The sequence below is a fragment of the Catharus ustulatus genome, chromosome 2 (genome assembly GCF_009819885.2).
Source record: "Catharus ustulatus isolate bCatUst1 chromosome 2, bCatUst1.pri.v2, whole genome shotgun sequence".
NCBI lineage: Eukaryota > Metazoa > Chordata > Aves > Passeriformes > Turdidae > Catharus > Catharus ustulatus.
Window position 1 is genome coordinate 11,140,551 of NC_046222.1, and position 25,445 is coordinate 11,165,995.

The following is a 25,445-nucleotide window of genomic DNA, read 5'->3' on the forward strand; positions in this document are numbered from 1 at the left end:
GTTTTATTAACTCCTCTCTTGGATACTTTCACAAAAATTTAACTTGAACACATTTCACAATGACAGAATATTAAAGCTTTCCTGTTTTGTCCTTAAAAAAATTTAAAAAATCTGTTCCAGAGACATCAAGTATACTGCATACTCAGGGAAAGAATACTGCAGTCACTATATAATACACTATAATATGCTGGTATTCCAAACAAACCACCAAAAAATCAAGAGAAAAAAAATAGAGTTTTCAAATGAAATACAGATACATGTGTATAATTATTTGTGAGTTTTGCAGCATAAACAAATCTCACAGCCATGAAGCAACAAAAACATCTGTATGGATGTAACAGAAACAACACTGTGGTAACATCTGCATATTACTTATGGCCCAAAACTACTGACATGGTAACAACAAAACCTGAGCTCTTGTGCTTTATGCGACCCTATTTAACAACACAGGGCAACACTCCAATTTCACCCAGGAACCAGGTTCAATAAATCATTTGCTGCTCATGGCCCACCAAGCACGCACTGGGTGATTTACAGGTAAGCACCAGGGCTGCCACCAGCACAGACCCCCTGCTCTCACTCACAGTGTCCCCAAGGAGCTCACCCACCGTGTGACCGCCCGTCACACGCACACATCTCACCTGTAAATCAGTCACTGCTGCAGGGGGACACTTAATAAGCCATGCTCCCAGCTCCTGGAAGGTTCCCCCTGCTCCACAGCTGCCCATGTGCGCTCCTGTATGGCCAGGACTGTGCCTCCTAGCTGGGATCTGCCCCTGGTGTCCATGGGCACCAATGCCAGAGGAGCAAGGAGTCACCCTGGGCTGGCTCCTCTGCAGAGGTGGCACAAGGGCGATGCCCTCAATGTCTCAGCACGCAGTGCTGGCCATACCTGGGCAGACCTCTGGAGGCCCTGGAATGCCAGCTTCCATTTTGGAAAGGTGTTGAGTCTTTACTCAAGTAGGATGGAGGGCATCTGACACTTAACCACAAGCCATAATAACAGAGCAACCTTCTCTTCCCATTCTTAGATGTGGATGCCAAGCCAGGATTCACTTGAGCAAATGAAGATGTTTACAGTGTAGGTGTCTGTATCTGAGCAGGTCATGTTGGTATCCCTGTACAGCCCATGGGAAGAACTCAGCTCTTGGACTGAACTTCTCCTACAGAACATGTCAAAAGGAGGTCAAATGAATCACATCCTACAAGTGCCTGCTTCTCCCATCTGACAATTCTCCAGCATTCCTGTCTCTCTTTGCTGGATACATTTAGGGTTTTCCCTTCACTTCCACCCAAGAGTTAGACCTTAATAACACAGGTGAGACAAAACCCACGCTGTCCTAACATCAGCTTAATCCTCCCAGTTTAAAAATGAGTAACAGAGCACGTTGTGTACATTCCCAGCATTTCCCACTCAATACAGTGGGTGCCTGCTCCCAGGTAACACCAGCCCTTCACATAACTGCTTTTAGTTACATTACTCCAATTAGTGTGTTTGTTTCAACATTATTTGTCAGCTTGCACTTATTCCTTCAGTACTTTTCCTCTCAGATGTTGCAAGCATTGCCTGATTCTCGGCAGTAACTCTTCTCATTAGCACAGAAACTTCCTCTTTTTGTCGCCAGTCTTCAAAAACAGACATACCAAAAGATCTCTCTCCTTAGGTGTGACCTATATATTTTCTTCTACCTTATTTCCTTAAGTTCTCGATTTCCTAAACCTTTTTCTTTTGTTCCACACTTAAAAATATTATCCAGTAGCTGCTGAAACCTGTGAATCTTCATCTGACTTTGAAACATGCCGCCTGCTCAGGTTTATCACCTCCATTATCTCTTATTTTTGACTGTAGAGTCCTCCATTTTTTTAGACAGACAAGAACTAAAGCAATGAATATTCTCGAGTTCCCTAATTCTACTTCTGATTTTCTTCCTCATCTTTTCCAGAAACACGTAACTTTTTTTCCTTTACTTCTAATTCCTCCTCTTTCTTCTCCTAAACTATATTCCCAAAGGTCTCCAGAAACCAGACTGACAGGAAAAGAGTTAAAATGTATTCAAGAAAGGGTGGTAGGTAATTTTTTTTCTATCCTGTCCAAAGCAGACACAGCAAGCTGAACTCCCTCATCCTGCAAGGCCAAGCAGTGTCTCACCTCAGCAAAAAGAGACACGATATTGATGTACTGTTAGAAATTGGTTCCACACTGAATTAACAAGTCTTAGCTGCTTAAGATGAAATTTATATCCCCTCTTCCTTTCTTGTATCCTTCTATACCCAGACTCATCTTGGTTGGCTGTTGGGCATTTGCCAACAAACCTGCAGACATCTCACAGCAGTTGTAGAACAGAGCTTTTCCAGGCCAAAGTTATGTCTGTATTTATATTCCAACAGTTCGTCGCTCCAGCTTTGGCATGCAGTTGCCATGTAGCACTCCAGACAAAATCCCTCCTCCTCAAAACTACTTTTGATCCTGAACATCTTGCTTCAACAACTGATCAACGAATGGCACAGCTAAGAAAAAAGCACCAAACACCCTCCCCTGGGGGAAAGCGGGCCCTATTACAGCCTGTTCAGCTGTGAAACCTGGAGATGGTGCTTTAACTTAAAGCACTTGGTGATGGTTTTAATGCTTTGACAAATCTCTCCCAGCAGGAAGGAAACTTTCCATGCCTGGCTGTAGAGTCTTTCACAAAGCTGAAAGAAAACAGCACTTATCTAAATTTAACTTGCCATACTTTTAAACTGGTCTGTGTGAGGAAACATCTTCTGCTTTCATTTCATGCAAAACATTCAATTAAATTCTCTCAGGAAAAAAGCTCTTCCATACTAAGGCACGTATGCTAATTTTTCCTTCCACATGTATTTCACTTTTCTTCCCACGTGCCTCGAGTGGGAAAAAAACCTTGGTGCGGTGATTATAGACCCACATCAACCTGCCTTTCTTCAGGAGCAGAAGAGGAGAAGCACTGAGCCATTCCTCATCTCCATAGGCCAAGAAATAAGATAGGCCTGGCTCAGAGCCCGCCCAGAGAGCCGACTCCACCACACCAGGTTGGGAGCACATTCCACAGGCACAAGTACTTCTCGAAGAACTTCCTGCCAATGGCTACTTGACATTAAAAACTAGGATGATCTAGGTCAAGTATCCCAGTTGACATTAATTGCTATGTTGGATCAAAAAAAAAAAAAAAGGCAGGCAGCCTCTCAGCCGTAGCTCAAGTCACATTAGGCTTAAAAGTGACCGAGGCCAAAACCTTGAATTGTACCCAGAAGGCAAAAGGAAGCCAAGCAGCTGTTGAAGAACTGCCCGAGCATGTTCTAGGGCTCCTGCCCTCCCTGTGCACGGCCAGGGCCGAGGAGCAGCGACTCCATGGCCTCGCTCCGAGGTCACACAGTCACAGACAGCCCTGGGACATGCCACCCTCTGCCTCCTCACGCAGGAGGTTGGGGCCTGCTGGCTGTACCTACCTCAGAGAGCCAGCAGATTACAAAACACTTTGATAAAAGGACAGGAGAAACGCTCCAGAGGCTGGTAAACTATAATAGCACTTCCCTTTACTGCTTTATCTCTGTTTGCTGCTTCTTTTATCTACATACTCTGAAGGTAAAGCTGTGCCATGTCCAACTGGCAAGGAAAGATTACCTGGAAAAGCAAGTCATCTTTTGACTGACCAGAAAACAAGACCAGGTGACTCTCAGTCACCTAGAAAATCCAATGGCAAGAAGTCAGATTCTGGAACAGCCGCTACCATGTGAAGGGTATGTCCTTCCTCATATTCTTCCAATCATCACCAAAAATGTCTTACAGAAGATGGAGATAATTTTCAGGTACATAATGAGTTCCTGACAAGAAGAAACAACTCCATGAGCCCTTTCAATTAATACAGCTACAGCTGAAAGAGAAAACAACTATGGGCTCATCTTACTTATCCACACACCTTGAACAATGCAGCCTTTTATACAACAGGCATAAAAGGAACAAATTAATTTTTAAAGAGCAAAAGATGAAAATATATAGCTGTACTCCATAACTCATAGCAGGTTTCCAAATTGTAATCAATATTTTCTTTTGCATTTAAGAATTGCTGAATCTTAATGCTTTTTAGATGTCCAAGTACCAGAAATAATAATTTTATTATAGATAACTGTATGTGATTAGAGTCTGACTGTAGTTTTTGAAGTTCTCTGCAAAGCCAATATGGGTTAAGTGCCCATTTGTATTGTTATAAAACTTCTTTACAGTACTGTAATACAATACTCAGACAGCAGACTCTGAGCTAATATTTAGTATACAACCTGATAACCTCATACAGACCCAAGCACAGCTGGAAAACCTAAAGTCTACAGCAAGTTCAATGATATTTGTATTATTTTATTCAAAAGTCTAAAAATACAGGTGTTAAAATAACTCCTCAAAGCAGGAACAGTATTTGGAAAAAGTAACTTATCAGTCAATTTAACTATTCAACAATGTGCAGTACTATGGACCATCGACAGCTCATTTAGCCCAACAACAACATAAAGTCTTTCTTTCGCCCACATACAAGCTCTTTAGTCAGTAAAGGTAACTAGTACTTTGTCCAAATTTTACAAATAACAGTCTGGGGCCAAATACAAAGCTATGTCAAGGACAATTTTCGAAAAACCTAGTCAGTGCCATTTAAAAATAAACAAAATCAAATAAACAACAACAACACAACCTCAACATAAAACACAAAATCTGAAACATATTTACTTAAGAAGGTGAGGTGTTTTTTCTGCTTTACAGATCAGATCCAGGTAGGGCATCAAATGTTCAAATATTATGACAATAAAAATTAATCTTGAAAGTACTTGTAAGAAAAAGTGTGTAGCATTTCTCCATGCATGCCAACAGGAAGCACCACAGTCTGTTTGTATTACTGAGAGAAAGTCTGTGACTCTCCCAGCAATTATGGACTAGAGAAGATCTTTCCCATGCCCATTTGGACACAAGGAAAAGGTTGTTCACTGAGAGGACAGTCAGTCAGTGGAACCAGCTCCCGAGGGAAGCAGTCATGGCACCAAGCCTGCCAGAGTTCAAGGAGCCTCTGGATGACTTTCTCAGCCCTGTGGTTTAGTGTTAGGTAGTCCTGCAAGGAGCAGGGACTCTGACTCAACAACCTTTATGGACCGCTTCCAAATCAAGATATTCTATGGCTTAATACACTATTTTTTCATCGTCAAAATGTTGATACTCTATTAAGACTTTTCAAAAGGCTTTTTTGGTTTGGAAATATCCAATCATGCTTTTTCTACTTCATTCACAGAAGGATGTCAATACTCTTGTGATAGGTCTCCTGCAGTCTTCAGAGCAAAGCTCATGAACACCATTTATTGAACAGGAGTTACCTACAGGAATTCCTAATGCACGGTTGATCAGCTGCACGGGCTAAAGATAAAAATGAGGAGTCCTCATAAATTCTTTTTTGTTTGTTTTTGTGAGTTGGCTTTGTTTGTTTAAATTAGTTTCCATTACCAAATGCATTCAGAAGTTCCTGTAGCAATATTTGCCTTTTCATCAATACTAGGCTAGAATGGTCACTTATTAACAATGTAAGAGTTGCATTTTAGAGTGAAAGAATGTAACACAGATGAGTCAGGGCTCGTGTTTCAATAAAATTTCCTTCAGCAAAACTGGAGCAGAGTATCTCATAAACCTGATTCAGAAACATCCTCTACTTAAATACCTGATTATATGTTTGTTTTGGAGAAGTGTTAAAAATAAATAAAACTGGAAAACAAAGACAAAATAAGAGGGGGGTAAAAAAACTCCCAGACAGCATCCACCACTGACAGTCTCCCAGAAGGAAACAGTCACCTTTTTGTTCAGAGAATCACCTAACATATGCTATTCATTTTATTTATTAACTTTTATTTAACCCAGCTCTTGCTGCTGTTCCTGATTACCTGCAAGGAGGCTCAGGTGAGCCTACTGAGGAGAAAGGCAGAAATAAAATATATAAAAATTATCACTTCCAGTCTCCTACTTTCCTTTACTTGCTCTCATGCAAGAGACATCCTCCAGCTCTCCCAACTCTATTCACTAACACCACGCTGTTTTCTCATCCTGCAGCAGGCTCAGAAAATGAAGATGGCACAAATATTTATGTTCTTAATATGACAAATAACTGCACCTCTTTAAAACTGCTCCCACGAGGGCAATACCACAGCCCATGCCTGTACCAGTGAAGTGGCAGGACTGAAACTGAGCTGTAATATCAATGTGTACTTTGTCTTTTTGTGTAAGGAGTCACTCTTGCAATTCTCTTGTATTTCCATATCTAAGTGAATATGCCCAAGCCTTCTCTCACATGTGCAATGCCAGCCTTTCTGCAAACAAAATCTCTCATTATTTGGCAGCGGTTTAAAATGAAAATTCTTTAGTGGGGGTAGACAACAACTGTAACACTGAATCCTGATTGCATCATTGATCCACACAGGTAGCAGAGCCTCTGCCTCCATACGATGACCTCAAGTAACAGAGGTACTCTAATTTCTCAACCAAAGCACAGGTGCCTTCTAATCTCCAAGTCTAGCAAGAAGAAACAAACACAAAAACCAAAATAAGGGATATTTGCTCTATTTCTATATAGACTGTCTGGTGAGAGGGTTACCTGTTGTCACACCTGGCCTTAGTTTTGTCCCTGTCTCTTCCACAGGCTAACCTCAGGTGTTGCCCTTCCTGCCAGTTCTATGTAAGCATATTTTTCCAGCATTCTATTGTTAAATAATGCCTGCATGCAACTACAACCAGGTGTTTGTCAGTGCTAAATTGAAGTGGGACCCTGGGATGGCTCTCTTGCTACAGACTTCCCTTCTGGATGCTCTGCCCAACATGATACCCCACTCATTTTAGCCTGTCAAATTTTAACAGTCCCATTCTTACCCTGTTTTAGTGTGTGCATGTGGTTTTCTGCTCCAAAACACAGTGGAGTGCTATTTCCAGCCACCATTTCTGTTACAAAACAATCATTAGCATAGCAAATGAAAACCACAGCCACACCTGGGGGGTGGAATCGCTTGTTCCCTAGGTCCTTCCAGCAAAATGAAACAACAATACCTAAACCACTGACTCACAGAAGACCCTCCAGTTTCACCAATTTTCAAGCTAAGCTCCCCCTGAAATAAGTACGTGGTATGGGGGTTAAGGGACCCACTGCTCCTTGGAAAAGGCACATTTACTGCAATGCTGCTATTAAAAGGGACAATTAAAACTAATGTTAGCATATTAGAAACAATGTTAATTGGTCACAAACTCAACCTTCACCTCTAAAAAAGAGCTCACTTTCTGCAGGCAGTAGGGATATTTCCCCTAAATTTAGGTGTGTTCCATTTAAGCCTGATGCTCTCTCACACTCAGTGTCAAAGCTTATGAGAGGAGGAAGCACTGAAAGCAAACCAGGACAGGTTTCCCTTAAAAACAGAATAAATATTTTAAAGCATCAGAATCATGCAATTTGGCATGCTGAAAGATGCAAACAGCTATTCCTTTAAAAAACCTCTTTTAGGACCAAAATATTTTACGTTCCCTTTCTCACAGCTACATGTTCACATGCTCTGATCTATTTTTAGAATGTCCTTCCTAGATTAATTTTTAAACTTGAGTCTGGACACTTTTCACCCTCTCTGCACCCAGATATCCCTGTTGAGTCTGTTCCACTACTGAAGGCTGCAAGGACATGGAAGTCAGCCTGCCACAGGTTTGCATCTCACCCTTTCCCACTAAAAGCAGAAAAAAAACCAACTCAGGGATAGAGAGCCTGTAAGAGGAACAGGGCACAGCACTTACAGGGCAAGAGCCATAACTTCCTACAGCAGGCATGCCATTACATGTACTTTCTGTCACAGTAGATGATGACTTAAAGCCATCTCATTAAATGCTGCAAGGCGTAAAAAGAAGGAAAAAACCAGTTGTTTCCCAACTTTCAAAGAAAAGAGTATAAATAAGCATACCTGCTTTCATCCCTAAAGTAACCAGCCCAGACTTAGGCTTGACTATCTCTCTAAGAAAATAAACCCACCACAGACTTCACAGGATAAATAACTAAACCTTCAGGCAGATCTTACCAGATATAATTTTACAGCTTTAGCTATGTTGGCTCAAGAATGTGACAATTTTAACCCAAGCCTGTTTATATTCTTTTATTTAGAAGGGTCTTGTACCTGAAACTCTGTATATATCACAAATCTTGAAAGGAAATAGATTTCAGGCAACCACTAATGTCAATGTGAACTATTTAAGGAGTAGTAAGTTGCTTTAGACTAAGCCAGTTCTTCCTATTCCACTTACAAACAGCTGGGATAAATAATGCAATGGTGATGAAAAGGAGTGGGTAGGGGGAAGGGATTTATTTAACCAGCTACTTCACATAAGACGCTCAATGAGCAATTTCTGTGGACTAAAATTTAATCTGACATTAGTTCACGCTTCTGTTATTTACATGTGTAGTCCCAAGGAGTGGTAAACAGCACTTGTAAACTGAGAGGAAGCTGTGCCCGCAGACCACAGCGTATCAAAATATCCAGTGCTGGTCAAATCCAGTGGGAGACAAGTCTCCCAGCCATACCATGGCCACTGAACTCCTGAAACAAACCTCTTCTGCATTTCCAGACAAATACATTCTCCACATGAGCAATCTGCAAAGACTGAAGAGCACACACAAGGTAACCAAGGAGAGCTAATACAAGCGCAGATATTACACTTCTTTCTTCTCTTCTGTGATCTCATTTTAGTAATTACCAGTTATTTCTACGTATCTTGAGAGACACACTTGTAAATAACAAATACAGGAACACAGTGCTGGAACACACCAGCACACATACAGGCAGGCAGAACTCAGGAAAGTAAGTTTACCAATTATGTTTACACATTTTTAATATAGCCTAATGATTAAATCAAAAAGGAAACTAGTAAGAATATTTGCCCTTATCTTAATTAGCAAGGCTGTTTATGCAGGCTGAAAGGTAAGCATGTGTTTGTTTCTCCATCTCATTTTTATGTATTACAACTGAAGAGCATTGCATTATTTCAACTCTTGAAATTGTAAGAAGCCTCCAAACATTTTTTCCAGAAATGAGACTTTAAAATTTCACATTTGATCCATGCAAGACCTACTTTACCAAGAAAAAATAAGGATCTCACTTAGCAGAAAGATTCAAAAGCATGCAAAATAAACAAAACTCCTTTCCCAAACTTCTATCAATACATTTTCCCCCCTAAAATTTCTACAAGTAAATCTCATTGCTACAAGTTCAATTATGTCAATGTGGCTTTTTGACCTAATTCTTCCAAACAAGAATCTATGAGGTCATTTGATTGATATCTCAACTACAGAATCTATACTGGGATTGAAAACCAACCAACAAAACACAACCCCAAAACTGATAACACCTAAAAAGCTGATCACAGTAGGTGCTTCATCCCAGACAGATGGAAGGGGGTCAGAAACTGTAAAAATGGTTCCCATCCATTACATCTCTCTCACTCGCAGAAGCATTTGCTGTTCCTGCTATCACCAGCTCTACTAAACCTGTTGTTACATGACCTTTCACACAGTCTTTCTTCTATCTATGTGATATCTGCAATACTCAGAAATATTGCATTATCTTAAGTTACTTTCCTGAATTATTTAATCCACCACTGCTATTTCTACAATGCAGGACATCCTGCCAGAGTTTTCCAAATCCTGAAGATAATGTCCATGGGACACAGGCAAGTTTTTAGATTTCAAAAAATAAAAAAAAAAAAAGAAAAAAAACCCACACATAGGACAGCTGCATCTCCAAGCAACTCTCTTTGCTCAGCAAGGTACAGAAGTGAGGAGACAACACACCCTGAGTTGTGCAGGGAAGAGACCTTCTGCACAGGAATGGAGCAGGTCACCAGGGTCAGCAGCACCGCCACGGATAAACCTGACAAAGTCCACCTGCCACAGCACCAAGCACTAAGCTAACAAAAATTAGATCAGATAGCAGACCTCCAAGTGTTTATAGCCCATGACTCAACTTTCCCTCCTGTACAGTGACCTTTACGGAGGACAGGAAAAGGAGGCGAGCATGCTTATATGTTAAATTCATACAATCCATTATCCAAAAGAGTAACTGTTTTCAGAGGCTCCAAATCTACTTAAGAAGCAGAACAGCAGTGGCCTATGATATCCCCAGAAGGCTAGAACAGAGGAAATTTGATTGTTTTTGTGCTCCTGGTATCTTGTGAAGCATGCACAATTTTTCTCAAAAAGTAACAACAAAGTCATAAGATAGAAGACACAGAAGTAGTGTCATCATCAGCACAAAGAGGGTATTTTAAGACCTGCCCTAATGCTCAAGCTCAGTTTTGCAGAGAGAGAATACAGCTGACATTTGCCTGGATAAGACATCAGAGCCAGAGAAACCATACAGCATTGCAACCCAAAATACTCAACATTACCCCAAAAATAGTGTCCAAATACTGTTCACTTTCTCTATCAAGTGTTAGAAAACTCTGAAAACAAAACCAGAGCAGGGTAAGGCAAAAGTGAAATTGCCTGGAAAGCCTGAAGGGCACACTGAACAGATCCTTTTTTCCACTTAGGAAACTCATAGTAGAATATCACTAATGGTAAAACTTGAGGTCCAGAAGATAAAGTTCAGCAAAGTGACCTTTTATGCATTTCAGATCAAAAAACCAGTTGGGTCATATGCATGCTCAGATAGCCTTGGGCACATGACAAACAAGCTTAAAAAAAAAAAGTTTGTGAGCAAGCACTCCAGACAGCTGTGCTCAAGAGCTATATGCACGAGACATGCTCAAACTTTCATGTTTGATATTGCAATCTAAAGATGAGCCAGAGTTCAGTAAACAGTAAATGTGATTCTGCACAACCTTGTTATCTTCTCATCTCAACAGTTAAACCTATGTGAGGGAGCACAAAGAGGTTACAAAATACTATCAGCACAGTTTATTAAATGGTCTTTTTGCATTTATTTTGTAGCAAGATAAAATTTAAGGCAGCAGACACTTAATCATCAGTAAGTCAGAGGACCAGGACAGATTGTTCAAAAATCCTCTGGACCCCCAGAGGCAAGAGAAAATTTTTCTTCAAGAAATTCTGCACTCTTATGTGGCCACTGTTTACCAGATTGGAGAAATTTTGCTATATATGTTAGCTAAGTAAAAGTGATCAGCAAAGTTGCATTGATTCTTCCTCTTATTTTCCATAAATAGGACCCAAAGTAACAGATTATGGGGATTTTTCTGCTGGTTTTGCCTTTCTTTCCCATAGCCATACACCTCTAGAGATCCATTATTCTGGGAGTTCTAGAACTTTAACATATGATCTTGGAATTCAGGTGAAATTTTGGACTTAGAGAACTCAACACCACCACCCCTGACTTCGAAACAGAATGACTTCACACTTATCTGTGGTATTCCAGCTCCCCAACCCCCTCAATCCTTTTGGATCATTATATTCTGGTTTTGAATTTTAGCTTCTTATCCTTCTCACAAATCACCCAAAAAGATTTTGCTATCCACCTTCTGAAAGCACCTTTAGATCATTTCAATTTATGGTTATTATCATAAATTCAAGAAAAAAGAAGCCATTGTTCTATCTTCATACTTAGGAAGAATAGAATCTGAGACCTTCAGTTCTTGCAAAAATGGGAGGGCAAGGGGTGCTCTTGGGTTTGAGTTACAGAGTACCTCCACAATCTAGAAACAGTCAAATAACACTATGCATTGAATTAATGAGCGTTTGAAGGATATTCACATTGTTGCATAATTACTTTAGCACATAAAATTAAAAAAAACCAGAATAAAGTTAGCTACCTCAACAGTGAGGAGCACACATGCTTCTCTTGTTTGAGAGAAATTACAAAAACCAAATACTCTGCAAAATCAGGTAAACATAGCAAGAAGTCCTTGTTGCCCAGATGGATCCAGAAATCTGTGCAGGATCCAAAGTTGTGTCCACATTTCACATGGCTTTGTCCTTCCCCACCAAAACTCAGTCCAGTAGAGGACTGGCAGAACACCCTTGCTTGGATTCCCCAACCCAGCAGGGATGTCTGCTTCTCCATCTGGAAGCTGCAATCCTAGAAAAACACCACGACACAAAAAGATGTGGGAAAAAGTTTTTTGGGGTCCTTTTGTTGTGTCCAGTATGACACTTGTCACGTACTCATCTCTTTGCCAACTACAAAAACTCCTAAGTGGAGAGGAAAAGAAAAAAAAAAAAAACCCAACCCACTCAGACAAGCAATTTTTTCCATAAATGATAAGCAAAAACAACTATAGTCAAACAAAGTTGAAGGCTACTGGTAAGAAGAGAGAGGCCTAGCCCCAGTTCTTTCTATTGCCAGAGAAATGAAGGCAAAAACCAGAATCTTTATATTCTTCCCTGCTGTTTCACACTGCTTTCTCACTGTATTTCTGCAGCAGTGGGAATAAAGACAAAAGAAGCACCAAAGAACAAAGCCTGAATCTCATTCTGGCAAAAACAGGGAGGGGGAACAAAAGGCAGAGTGGAAGTGGATGGACTACTTATAGCAATTATTGTCAAACATTTCTGCACTTCCTTCCTTAATGTAGCTCCTTTTGTACACAAAGGCCTCCAAATAGTTCTGAGAGGTTCCCTTTGTAAAAGGAGGAGAAAGGAAAACTGTAATAAGACTATGCAATGAAGATAAATTTTCCCAATAATGCAAGCTACAGGAAACACATGGAGGTCAAATAAAACTATTATTTGCCTTTTTGAACACTATTTTCTTCAGCTGCTAAATAAAAACATTATGAAGCCATTTTACACAGTAAAATTTAACCTTCTATTAACCTTCCATATTAAGTAAACAAACCTTTCTAGCCAATAAGCATCATTGTGAACTCTCTGAGATGATAAGCAATACCTTAATTACATTCATTTACATGACTTTGAAATTGTTCCAGACCAAAGTCAACAACTACAAGGTCAAAGAGTATGGAAATCTAAAATAAGGAGAAATCCATAGTCGGCCAGTTCACAAGGATTGTGCAGCATCCTTTCTAACCCAGTCTGCAAAGGGTCAGGGATACCAACCAAGTACTCGCTTTTCGTCAATTAGATTAAAAAAGCAAATCCTCTAAAATACCAAAGACCAAGTCCATCCTTTTTTTTTTTTTCCCCTAAGACTACTCAAAGTTGAAAGCAAGGGGCACTTGAGAATTGTTTTTAATGCCTAATGGACAATCAAGCTGTATGAATACCTTATGCAAGTGTTTTATAATATTCTAAATGAAAGCCACAACATAAAATACACTTTTAAAAGTACATCTGTACTATGGAGAACTAGCAAATATTTGGTATAGTGCCTTTATACTTGTGAGTGCTAAATTGACAAGTTTACAACTTGTAGAATGCTACATGAAAACTAATGCTAATAATGCTCAAACAGCAATTACAAAAAACTTTTAACAATGACTACTGCACGCAAGAAACTTCATAAAGTATGACATGCCCTGAAACAGCAGAAAAGTTAAGACACAGTCCATCCATTCCTAAGACATTAGATAATGGCTCAAATATGATCAATAGCAATCAAATTAGCCAAAATGGAGCACACATGCACGCTGCACTGATGGATCATTTCAGTATTACATTTTGTGTATTATAACCATGAAATTAATACAAATATACATATACAAAAATCAAAAGTACAGCTTTCGGATTTAGGCAGTCCCATATCAATACACTGCAGCTGACAACATTTTCTTAGTATTAAATTAGATAAATCTCCCTGCACCCTATTTTACTAGCCAAGCACTTTTTATACAATTCTCAAGCCAACAACCTTCTGCAATTTAAGTATGATTTAGTGCAAGAGAAGCAATGAGTATTATAAAATTTATGCTTGTTCACCTTCTCTCCCCACAGAGAAGGGCAAGACGTTTTTTCATGTAAATATGTATTAGATCCAAATCATTTAAATAGATATTATTCCATAGAGAACATGATGCTGCATATGCCCATTTCAGCTCCATGTTACTAAATAAACTGCAAGATAATGATGTTGCCTTGCTCATCCTAAAGGACACTGAAAATATTTCTGGGCATTTCAAACAGAAGTAAAAGGAGGAGACTTTTACAAGAAAAAAGAAAAACTAGGATGGTTCTTACAGAGCTTCCTAAAGTGAAGACAAGTTACTGGCAAATTAGGAAATCTCTTTAGGAACAGGTCACAGCTGCCACAGAAAAAATATAGTTCAGATACATGGAATCTTTACAGTATGAATAGCAAATCATTGCTATCATCCAATTTCATTTTCTTTTAAATGGAGAAGAGAAAGATAATCACATTTGCAAGGAGAAAACCAAGAAACTTTAGACAGGTGACTAATTCTAAAAGTTAATGTAGAAATGCTAAATGCAAGGTGCCAAATGCTAATTTGTCTCTAATACGTCTCAGTTATATTTAGCTACAAGTGTCACTGCTTGAATGGAAAGGAGACAGAAGAGGGAAAACTTGAACAATGCCTTAAAAATGAGAGCTTTAAGCATGGCTTTGAGGTGAATGCATGTATCTCCCTGCTTTTCACAAAATGCACCAGAAGTTAATCAGCATGTTACACAAAATGCAATTTAAGTTAACAATTTGTTTCTAAATCCTGTATATATTTAAAGTGAGGAAGACTGTCATTTGACTTGAAGCTATCACATACCATTTGGGCTACAGTCAGTTATCTTACAATACAGTCTGACCTCTACTTGATTTTAAAATAGGATAATCACCTTCAACTGTGTATGAACCTTGAACATTATCAAAAACAGTTTTATTGCATCAACGATTTATTAATAGTCTTTTATTAATAGTAATGTAACTTTGACTTTACAAAGTCATAAAGATGACGAGAAACACAGTCAAGACTCATTGTGCTACCCACTTTATTTTAGGCTTCTAAGGCAACCTCATGACACAATCAGAAAAACTATCCTGCAAGTAAGAGCTACAAAGGAAAAACAACAGAACACGCATGTGTTCAACAGCAGAGCAGCAAGGATACAGACAGCATAATGAGTTCAGACAAATGCTGAAACCTTTCAAGTACCAAAACTGTCCTGCAGCCAGCTGTGCCTGGAACTGGGGAAGTGCTCGTGCTGAGACAGGTAACCATCCTCTGGAGAACACAGCAGAGGTGTGAGCCTGGCGTGGGAACGCGCTAAGCCAGGCTCCCCTTCCAAGCACAGCGCTGCAGAACGCCCAAAGCCTGCAGGCTCACATTCAAAACAAACCTGAGGAAGGAGGAAATGTTCCTCCCAGAGTGCTGCTGGCTCCCAGCACTCACCGTGGCACCCCTGCTGCGCGGTCACTTTTAGAGCTGCTGGCCCCGTTGCACCACAGTTTAAACAAAGAGCGGCTAAGAAAGCACAATATTCTATAACTGGCATTTACAGCATCGGCCTTGGACTCCTAATCTTTACCAGACGGGCACACAAATCAATCTATCAGCTCATAAAGGTATGCTTTTTAACCTCCAAAACAGATGGGATTGGCCAGAAACGTCTGGCATGTCAAACTGCTAATCACGGCTGCCCTTTGCACAAAATAACCCACTTAAGTTGAGGCATGGTTGCACTGTAACAGACATTAGTCTGTGGGAAACCCATTTAACTGTCACACACTCCCGCCACTCTTGCTCTCCCTTAATTAAGCCTAATGCCTTATGCTTTGACCTTTTGTTCTAGCCTATTAACCCTATCTAGTACAAGTTCAAATATGTTAAACCTAAAAGTTTGCTTTTAGTATTAAATGCCAAGCTGCAGGAGGAGTGAGGGATGCTTCTCTACCCTGCAAGTTAGCAACCCCTGTGTTAGTCCCCCAAAGGTATGTCCAAATATGAATCAGTTTAACAAAAGAAGTTGAGTTTCTTCCACTGGCATACCCTACTTTTTCCTCTTCAGAGGAGAGAGGAGGGTGAGGAAAAAAAAAAAAAAGATACTAAACTTCTGCTAGCAACTTCATATCCTCAGGCTTTTGGGTTTTTATCCAACAAGAAAAGCACATGCTATCAGCCAAGATCATACTGCACTCATTTGCTGTTCTCTGAAACCCATCATTAAAAATAAGACATAATTGGTTTACAGTGACCAATTTCTCCTCAATTAAAGGCTGCCTCTGCCAGCCCTCCTCACACTGAGTCACCATCTTGTTCTTTTGACAAGATAGTTACACTTACTATTAGTCTGTAATTCTCATCTGCATCTCCAGGTGAGTTGCATCCTTTGAAGTTTCTCAGACTTGCACAGACTTCGAGACATAATTTATTCATTCTAGCTACACACTTTTCCTTTTATGCAAGCTCAACTACAGCATGGCTGCCTTCTGCTCCACTATCTATTAATTCATGAAGGCTACAAAGCATCAACAAGACCAGCAGATAGGTTTCTAATGCAGTACTCCTTTGGAGAAAGTCTACCCTCAGGGTCCAGAACTCTGACTTAAGAACTCTAATTCCAGTGACAATAACAAACCTCTGATCAAGACACTACTGCACTCCACAATAAAGCTATTTATGTATGCAAGCAAGCTTGGTATACCAACAGAGGTATTCCACAATTAGTGTTCATAACTAGTAAACAAACCTATTCCCCACTCCAAAAAAAACAATGATGACTGCCCATAACTGCTTTATAACACAGGTTAGGAACAGAAAACAGAATGCAAACTGTGTGGGGATTACCAGCCATGCATACACTGACAAACATGTTCTCAAATCTTTAGTTTAACCACTCTACTGACAAGCTGAACACTTGGTGCAACATCCTTCTTTACAACTTATGCTTCTGTAACTCTGACTAAATAGAACTCCTTTTAAAAAGAGGAAACAATCTTGAACCAAAGCTTTGAATTACTTTAACTGTTTCTGAAGATGTGAAAGATTTCAAAAGGCTTGTTGCCACAAAAGCCACTGTCTACTAAGTTCTATTAAAGCTGTATAGGAGACCATCTGGTGCTGATCACAACAATTCTCCAGTTTTAAATTGCTAATTAATTAATTATGTTTTAATTCCAAAGTGCTTGTCTTACTGATTCTGAGACCAGCAAGTAATACCATTAACTTTTCTGTAAATACAATTGCTCTGATAACCATAAGATGCACTAGAACAACATTCAACTCCTTTTTTCGAAAAGAGAAATAGAATAAAAAAACATTGTGGAGAAAAAAATGGATCTCTAAGCTCAATTTCTGGTTATTTCCAAAGCACTGATTCTGGTTAAATCCAATTCCCTACAATTTAAAAAGTGCATATATTTTCTAATGATTTCACTTGGCTATATTCTATTGTGCTGGAGATGCCCAAACAGAACTACACAGACCAATGCTGTATTTGAGTAAAGTCAAGCAATGCATGGATTTACTTAAAATAAATAAAAGAAAAATATATCCTTGCATCTGCAATCTGTGTCATTACAATGGATATGAGAAGCTCTGCAGGCTGGGATTTGGTATGACTGCCTCCAGCTTCTAGACCTTCCCTACTAATGCTCACAAAAGTTGCCACTGGAGGCAATGCAAATGAGTCCTAAGAGAGACCAGAAACAAAACAACAACTGCTTGTCAACCATTACATGCCCAAATTGTATTCTTTATGCTCATCAGCATTCTCAAGTTCTTAGGCACGCATGCAGGCCCACCGAGGACAGTGGGGCTACTCAAGTGAATAAAATGACTCACAAACCAAAGTACATATACATAAGCAATCACTGGACAACACTCAGGGAATTATTCCCTGGTATCAAAGAGAAATAGGATTTAGGAAATGGGAACCGAGGGAGCAGATCCAAACAAAATGACAGTGATGCTAAATGTCTACAAGCCATTGTAACGTAATATCTAATAATGATTTTACTGTGACGGTCCCTTGCCACAGAAGCTCAATTTGGATCTGTTTTATTTAAAAAATAAGAGAGATGATAACACAGTAAGTGTTATTTAATCTTCTCTTTCACTCTGAAATTACATGTAAATCAAGCTCTTCACTATTTAGCTACCTCTCAAACAAGTGGTCTAAACCTTTAGAACTTAACAGCAAATTACACACAAAAAGTTCAGATGTCACAAAAATACTTTTTTGCTTTAATCAGCACACGTTAAAAAAAACCACAACTCCTACAGTAAAGGAGATGGATTAGCTTGAACATTTATCACTTCAAAACATATTATAATCCTAAAAGGCTCATACATGGCACACAGTCATCCGACAGCTTTGGCAAGACAAAGAACAAACCCCAAACCAAAGAGACAAGGTAAACAACCCAAACAAATTATCTACCTTGAATGTGGTTCCATTAGGAAAGTTCTTCCTTCAGGAGTCCAAGGATGCATTAATTTTCTTCCTCAAAAATTTCATGCTTGATCTGAAAAGAACAGCAGAAAATGTCCTATGAAATTCTGCAAATCATTCTTTCCTTGATCTACTTTCTTGCTGTTGGTGTAACAGAAAGCAATAGTTTATTTTGGTTATACAAACTGCAAATAACACTTTTATATCAGAAGAAAAATGTAGTTCCAAACTTCAGAAATCAAAATTTTCCAGACAGAACCATGAGTAAAACTAGTAGAAACAACTCTTGTTGTCTTGACTTGTACTAAGGGACATTATTCTGCAAGAACAAAATCCACATTCAACTCTAAGCCAGAATCTCCTCTTTTCCTTCCTTTCATTCAAAAAACAGCTGTGACATGAAAGCCCTCTTTCCTATGTAGTGGTTACTGCTTAACACTTCAAACTTGCACCCATGAACATCAAAATCAGTTTTTAAAGAGCCTCTATTAATTTACACATACGTAAGGAAATGACAAGAGTATAACAGGTGAGTGTATTGCCAAACACAACAAAATTAGTTAGAAAAAAATAAACTAGAAGAAATTGTACTATTTGCTTTTGAGAAATTTCAGAATAGCATATAACACTACTTTATTTTAGTTAGAGAATGCTACCCATTACAATCACAGCCTTCAAAGTTCTTCTCAGCACTTGACTATTACTCTTAAGTGAAACACTGGTAAAAATTGTAAGATGCAAACTTACAGCTAGCCTAGATCATTCTACTATTTCAGCCTCATTGCTGTGAAAAGCCTCACTATTAAAGGTCTTCAAGTTACCAACCAAGCAGCAGGCTTATTAGGCATAGAGTCAACTTTAAATACAATAAATTACACTAAAAAAATGAAAAATAATATACTTTCTCCACCACTTAGCTGAACTTTCCCCTCCCTCCTTCTGCTTGCCAAGGGGTGAGTTCCTCTCCTTATTTCAACACTTTAGCCTCTGCTCCCACAAAAAATGCATACAAAAGCTTTTTAAACACACAAGTCCTCTAGCACCAAGGACCCCAGAGGTGGGTATGGGTGGGTAGAGGATAAAGGGGAAGAGTGGGAAGTGTGTGTGCTGGGGGCACATTTCTCCCTCCACAAAACCACTTGGGTCCAAGCCAGATGAGACAAAACATCTAACTCTGACCACTGCAATGTGCTTGCTAACTGGGAAAAAAGATACAGGTGTTGATTAATGGGTGACCATCCCAAAAAACACCAATTCAAAGCTTTCAGGTACATGAAATAACAGTAGCATGCTGGACTACTGCCAGCACCAAGACCCAACAAAGGATGCCCAACAATAGGGCCAATTAAGCTGAAAAATAAGGAAATACCCTGGAATACTACATGCAGATCCATTTTAAAACCTTCCTCCATATACATCACAAAATGCAAAGGTAAGCTGCACCACAGAAGGGGCACAATCCTCAAAATTCATGTCCAGTTAGGGGGGATATCACAGTAAAAATTAACAGAGAAGTGATAGGTACAGTGACAAAGGTGCTAAAAAACATAGTTCAAAGCCTTCTACACTCCATTTTACTGAAAGGGTAAATAAGATGGATGTGGAATCTTTTGTGGACAATGACAAACAGGACAAGAGGTCCCAAAAAGCAGAAGAAAGCAGTGCTACTAAAATACATTTTCATCCTTCCAAGCCACTTGAATTTGAAAAAAAAAATTTAATTCCAGTATTACTGCTCTATACTATAGATGTAGACAAAATGTTTTTCATCATTGACAAGTGGGTGAATTTAATCATTCCTACTTCCAAAAGAAGACTGATTGCTACGTAGTAGGGAAAAACAAAAACAAGGCAAAAAAACTCCCACTCCATCCAGTATTGTCATCAAGGTTGAACGTATAGATGGGTTTTCCTCTTGGTCAGCATTTGACAGTCTTTTTTGTACTGTTCCAAGTGACTACAAAAGGTTTGTGAGATTTCAGTGAAAAGACAACAACAGAATTTGTTATTTCTGGGAAAAAATCCATACTCCTATGTTTTAAAAATTAAAGAGAAAAAAAAAAAACTTTTCTAGAAGAGTATTTTATTGCCAAACACTTTGCATCTGAACCACTTGCTTTACACACCTTATCGTTTTTGGAATGTTGATTGGTGTTGCTTTATATGGACTACCAAATTCAGGATAGGTGATAAAACAAAGACCACCAACAAGGGCAAGGGCACCTCCTGGGCCAAGAACCATCATTTCTTTCTACATCTGAGGCAAGCCCTGCTTTTGACATCACTGAAAAGGCCTTTTCAGTTCATTTCTCCTCTCCCTTTTCACAGTGGGATGGGACACAGAGAAGAAGCAAGTAGCTCTGAATCTTAGTTTGCTATGGGGGAAAAAAAAAAAATCAGAACAATATCAACCAATAAGAACAAAAATACTGCTCACCTGTGAGCAAGACTTACAGCTTGGATACATTTCAACACAGAACTTCATGGACTATTTTTTGGGGGGCAAATTAAATACTCCCTTATTTGTTTTCAAAGAATAGTTTCATCCTAGACTGGAACACACTTGACATCTAGCAGCTGATCTCTTCACGAGGACTCCCTCACAACTTCCTTCCTTGAGAGGAGGAAGATCATCCCCCCAGAAGTGTTTCCCAACACCAACTTTCTTCCCTACATTAAACTGACCATCTTAGAACCCAGTGACTAAACCAGAAGATCTATAGCTTCTGCTTTTAATCTGATTTTGTCTACAAGCAGAATTAGTTTTCCTCTGCTGAAGGCAATGGTATTTAAAAAACAAGTGGTATGAAAACAAAATTTCACTCAAGACAGGCAATTAAACAAGAGCAATGAGCTCCAATAACAACTTAAGTATGAGAAGACTATGCCAGGAGGGGTTTGACCCAAGCTAAGATGTCTAGAAACTGCTTCTTCCCCTTTCTACACATGAATATTTATTTACATGAGTTTTAGTTTCTATTCTCCTTCTTCAACCATCAAGCCAAGTGACCTGCAACAGACAGCCAAATAAATTACCAAATTAATTCTTTCAAGTGCTAAATAGGTCTGCTAGCATTTCCAAGTATTTGAAATAAATAATCCAGAAACCCTAAAGAGCAGGCATTCATCTTTACCAAAAGAGTCCCTCTGCCCACTTTTCCCAAGGAAAACCTTCCCACTGGGAAACACATGAGCTTACACATGATCCCAGATGTTCACCCAGAGGTACTGGCTGCCAACCCTTGTAATGCTGTTTTCTAATTCGGTGTTTTACAATGCAACTGGTGAACCCCTAACACCAAAATGTCCAAAAGCAATGCCACAACCCTGTTTGAACACTTTCCCCCAGCTCTCCCCCTCTTTGTTGCAGGCAGGCCAGCACAGCTCAGAGTTACTGTTCTTATCATTTTGGCCTGTTGGCAGGAAGAAAGAGCAAACCACAAACGCTGTTACCATTAACCTTTTTGTCTTTAGCTCAAGACTGTTTAGACAGACTGTCAAATTTATGCTTCCTATCTTTTTTGTACATTTATGCATATTCTGTCACACCTTCTCTTGTTCAGGCTTCGTTCCCTACCTACGCACCTTTCTGCTTGTTTGACATTGCCTGCCCTCCTGAGCAGCAATGATTTATACTTCAAAATTTGCACCTCTTGTCCCAAAAGGGTATTTATCCTTTTTAATCCATAGGATAGCTATCCTATTAACCCTGCCTGCTGCTCATGACCCAGCCCATCACTCAGCAGGTGGGAGACGAGCCCTGCCCTGCCAGACCCACGCATGGTGGCCACCAAAGCCCCTCCCTGGAAAAGAGGATTGTGCCCCTAAAAGCCCCTCCCTGGAAAAGGGGATTGTGCCCCAAAAAGCCCCTCCCTGGAAAAGGGGACTGTGCCCCCAAACCAGGCACCCAGCTGGGAACCCCACACTCCCCCCAGGCTCTCCTTCTGGATCCCCTCCACTCCCTGTACAAAAGAAACACAAGACACAAACATTTGGGATCTGAGATAACAGGCAAGCTCTGAAGAGCTGTTCTAAAATGATAATTCTCAAAAATCTTCTCATCTTCACGTGTTCTCTGATAGCTCTGCACGGAGGTGTCAAGCACAGCCCTAGAGCAGGACAGCTGACTGGGGGAAATGCAACTCCCTGGCTTTGCCTTGGACAAGTTTATACATGTGCTCTGCACAAGGCAAAACAGGGTTTATCTTTTATTATAGTCATGTCACTGGTAAAATTAACAATGCTCTCAATGCTAATAATAATAAAGCTAGCATCACATAAACTTTTAGCCAATGTTCAAAGCCTGAAAAATAGAGTTAGCTCTGAAGATAGAAAGTAAGCTTTAAGCAAGCAAGACTTCATCAATTCTTTTAAGCAAACCCAGCAATAAGCAAAACTACAGGCAAATACGAGCACCATAAAGTTAATTCACATCTGAGTTCTACAACGTTTACTGAATTACTTAAAAAAATTTTTCTTGATGTCTTTTACAGAACAAATTTACCCCAAACACAACTATTAAACAGTGCAGGTGATACAGCCAGTGATTAGATTACCCTTTTAAGTTTACAGTACAAAAACATTTTTACTTCTACTTATCAACATAGTTTTTATGACTATAATAAATTTTGGTTAGCACATCTTTCGCTTTAGGAAAAGAAACAAGTACAGGAAGCAGAGCAGAAAAGCATGTTTTCACCTGCAATTTTCTGCCAAAAGACTAAAAGGGAAAAAAAGCCAAAAACCTCAATCCAGCATGGTTTGGCATTTGACTGCATGTTGTATTCTGTGCATGCCTGGCCTACAAACCCCTGAAAGCCATTGATAGATAGCTCTTGCTCATTAGATAACCCAGAAGCACAGGTTGGTCTTACAGATTATAGGTCAGATTTCCCCCTGCCCAAAACACACAGACACCACTCCTCACCTCTCCCGTGGCGCTCACAGAACACAAACACCTTCACACACGCATTTCACTCATGACTAACTTGCTTTGCAGTCCATGTCAACTCCATCTCAGGAGACCACTGACAGAACAACAAGTCAAACTTCTCGACCACAAGTTTCAAGCGGCAAAAACCCCAAAAGCTGCCTGAACACTGCTCTCTATGAGTTTTGCCTTCCAAGATGTTAGCTACTGATGCCCAGAGAGTAGGATTACTCAGATGCCATTAAATCTGATCCCAACCACAAGATATCCTCAGCTCAGAGAGCTTTTGTCATCTGGCATCTTAATGTGTCACTCTCTCATGCGTTCAGTCAGCCCTAGAAGCAGTAAATCGCATTTGTGAATTAAAGAAAATGTTTCCTACTCGCTCAGGAACACGCCACCCCCTTTCCACAAGTGACTGCCTCCTCCCTATAGGTCTTCGCAGATTGGATTCGCACTCTTTGTTAAATAAAGCTTTACGGTATCTCTGAACATTTATAGTGCCATGACTCAGTTAAATTCTAATCAGCCTGTGAGCTGTCTGACACTGCAGCAGGTCCCCTCAAAATAAAACAAGGAATAATATAGTCTCCAGATTCCAGAGAGATGAGGCAAAAGAGGACAACTTCCACTTCAGCCTTCTTAACAACAACACAACCCCAAAGCCAGAAATCCCACTGTTTTTTTTTCCAACACCTTCAACACGTGTCAAACATTTTAGCTGAATCCTTCTTGAAATTAAAAGGAAATCACCAGGATGCACAAGACAAGAAAGGTGCAGCACAGACACAAGGCTGGCTGCTCGCTGTTTTGCCTTAGGTTTCACTACCAACTTAATCACCCCCTGACACTTGGAAAGAAGAGCCTCAAACAGCGTGTTCCGTAGGGAGAAACGGAGGGGAGAGAAGAAATTTTAAAATTCACCTTTAGAGGGCTTCGGGGACGCGCACACACACACACACAAAAAAAAAAAAAAAAAAAAAAAAAAAAAGCAGCACGTCTGGAAAAGTAACCTTTAGTCTAGAAGGGAAACAGCGACGTCCCTAAGGAGCCCGAAGCGATGAGAAGGCATCTTTGGGGGGCGCAGGGAGCCGAGGCTGAGCCGCGGCCGAGCGGCGGCGGCCCCGGGCTGGCTGCGGGCCCGCAGGTGGCGGCGGGCGGGCAGCGCCAGGGCCGGGCGGCAGCGCCAGGGCCGGGCGGGCGGCGGGGGCGGCGTGGCCTTGCCCGCAGCCCCGGCACGGCGAGGCCGAGCCCCGCGCCGCCGCAGCCGCAGCGCTCCGAGCGAGCGGCCCCGCTCCGGGAGGGGCAGCGCGGAGTCCCTGCCACAGGAGCGGGGTGGGGGGGGCCGAGCGTGCGGCCGGCGCTCGGTGAAACACTCGCGGCTCCCGCGGGGACGGACTAGTAACTTTTGCGTTCCGGCGGCTCCCCCAAACCCACCGCGGCCGGGCAAACTTTCCGGCCGGCCCGGGGGTGCCTCGGGGCGGGCGCCGCGCCGGGCTCACCCCGGCATTGTTCCCCGGTGCCGCCGCCCGGCACGGCGCGGCCCCGGCCCGCCCCGCTCGGCCATTTCCCCGGCGGAACAGCGCCGCACTCACCCCGCAGCCGCCGCGGCTCCTCCCGGGCGGGCTGCCCGAGCCCCCCGCAGCCGCTCCGCCCCGCCGCCGCGGCCGGTCCCGGCGCTGAGCTCCGGGGGAGCGGAGCCGAGCGGGCGGAGGGGTCCCCGCGGCCGGAGGACAGGACGGGGCTGGACAGGGCAGGACGCGCCGCCTCCCGCCACCCCCGAGCCCGCGCGTCCCCCCGCCCCGCGCATCCCCGCGCACATACAGGGCGAGCCGAGCTCCGCTGCGCTGCTCTCCGCGGCTCGGGGCTCTGCTGCAATGCCTGCGAGGCTGACTTTCAAAGCCTAACCCGCAGCCGCGATCCTCCCTCTCCGCCTTCCACCTCGCCCGCCGCGGCGCAGCCCGGCCCCTCCCCGCGCCGCGCCATTCATCTCTCCAGCCAAGTTTCTTAACCCTTTGGTACCTCCCGGCAGGAGGCAGGGCGGGATGCGGGCGTTCGGGGATGCGCCCCCCGCCCCGCCCGGCGCAGGGCAGGGCACGTACGCGGATCCCATCCCCTCCTGCCCGCTCCGATTAATCTGACCGAAGCGCAGCCCCGGGAAACAAACTTAGGAGCCACAGCACTGGAGGACCCGTATC

The 25,445-nt window shown here is 41.5% G+C and overlaps 1 protein-coding gene across 3 annotated transcripts in view; it reads right to left on the reverse strand.

Annotated features, from left to right (window-relative positions):
* The window catches only part of LOC116992585 (nuclear receptor-interacting protein 1-like), a 73,911-nt gene extending 48,673 nt beyond the window's left edge, over window positions 1-25,238 (reverse strand). For 2 of the 3 annotated variants that reach the window (XM_033052360.2, XM_033052358.2), the window contains exons 1-2: window positions 25,072-25,238; window positions 18,306-18,390 (exon numbers count right to left, since the gene is read on the reverse strand). The gene's annotated coding sequence lies outside the window, so the exon portion shown is untranslated. Of the gene's footprint in view, window positions 1-18,305; window positions 18,391-24,842; window positions 24,865-25,071 lie in introns of those variants that run through there. The other variant, XM_033052359.1, reaches the window with a different exon arrangement.
* Window positions 25,239-25,445: the final 207 nt, after the last annotated feature.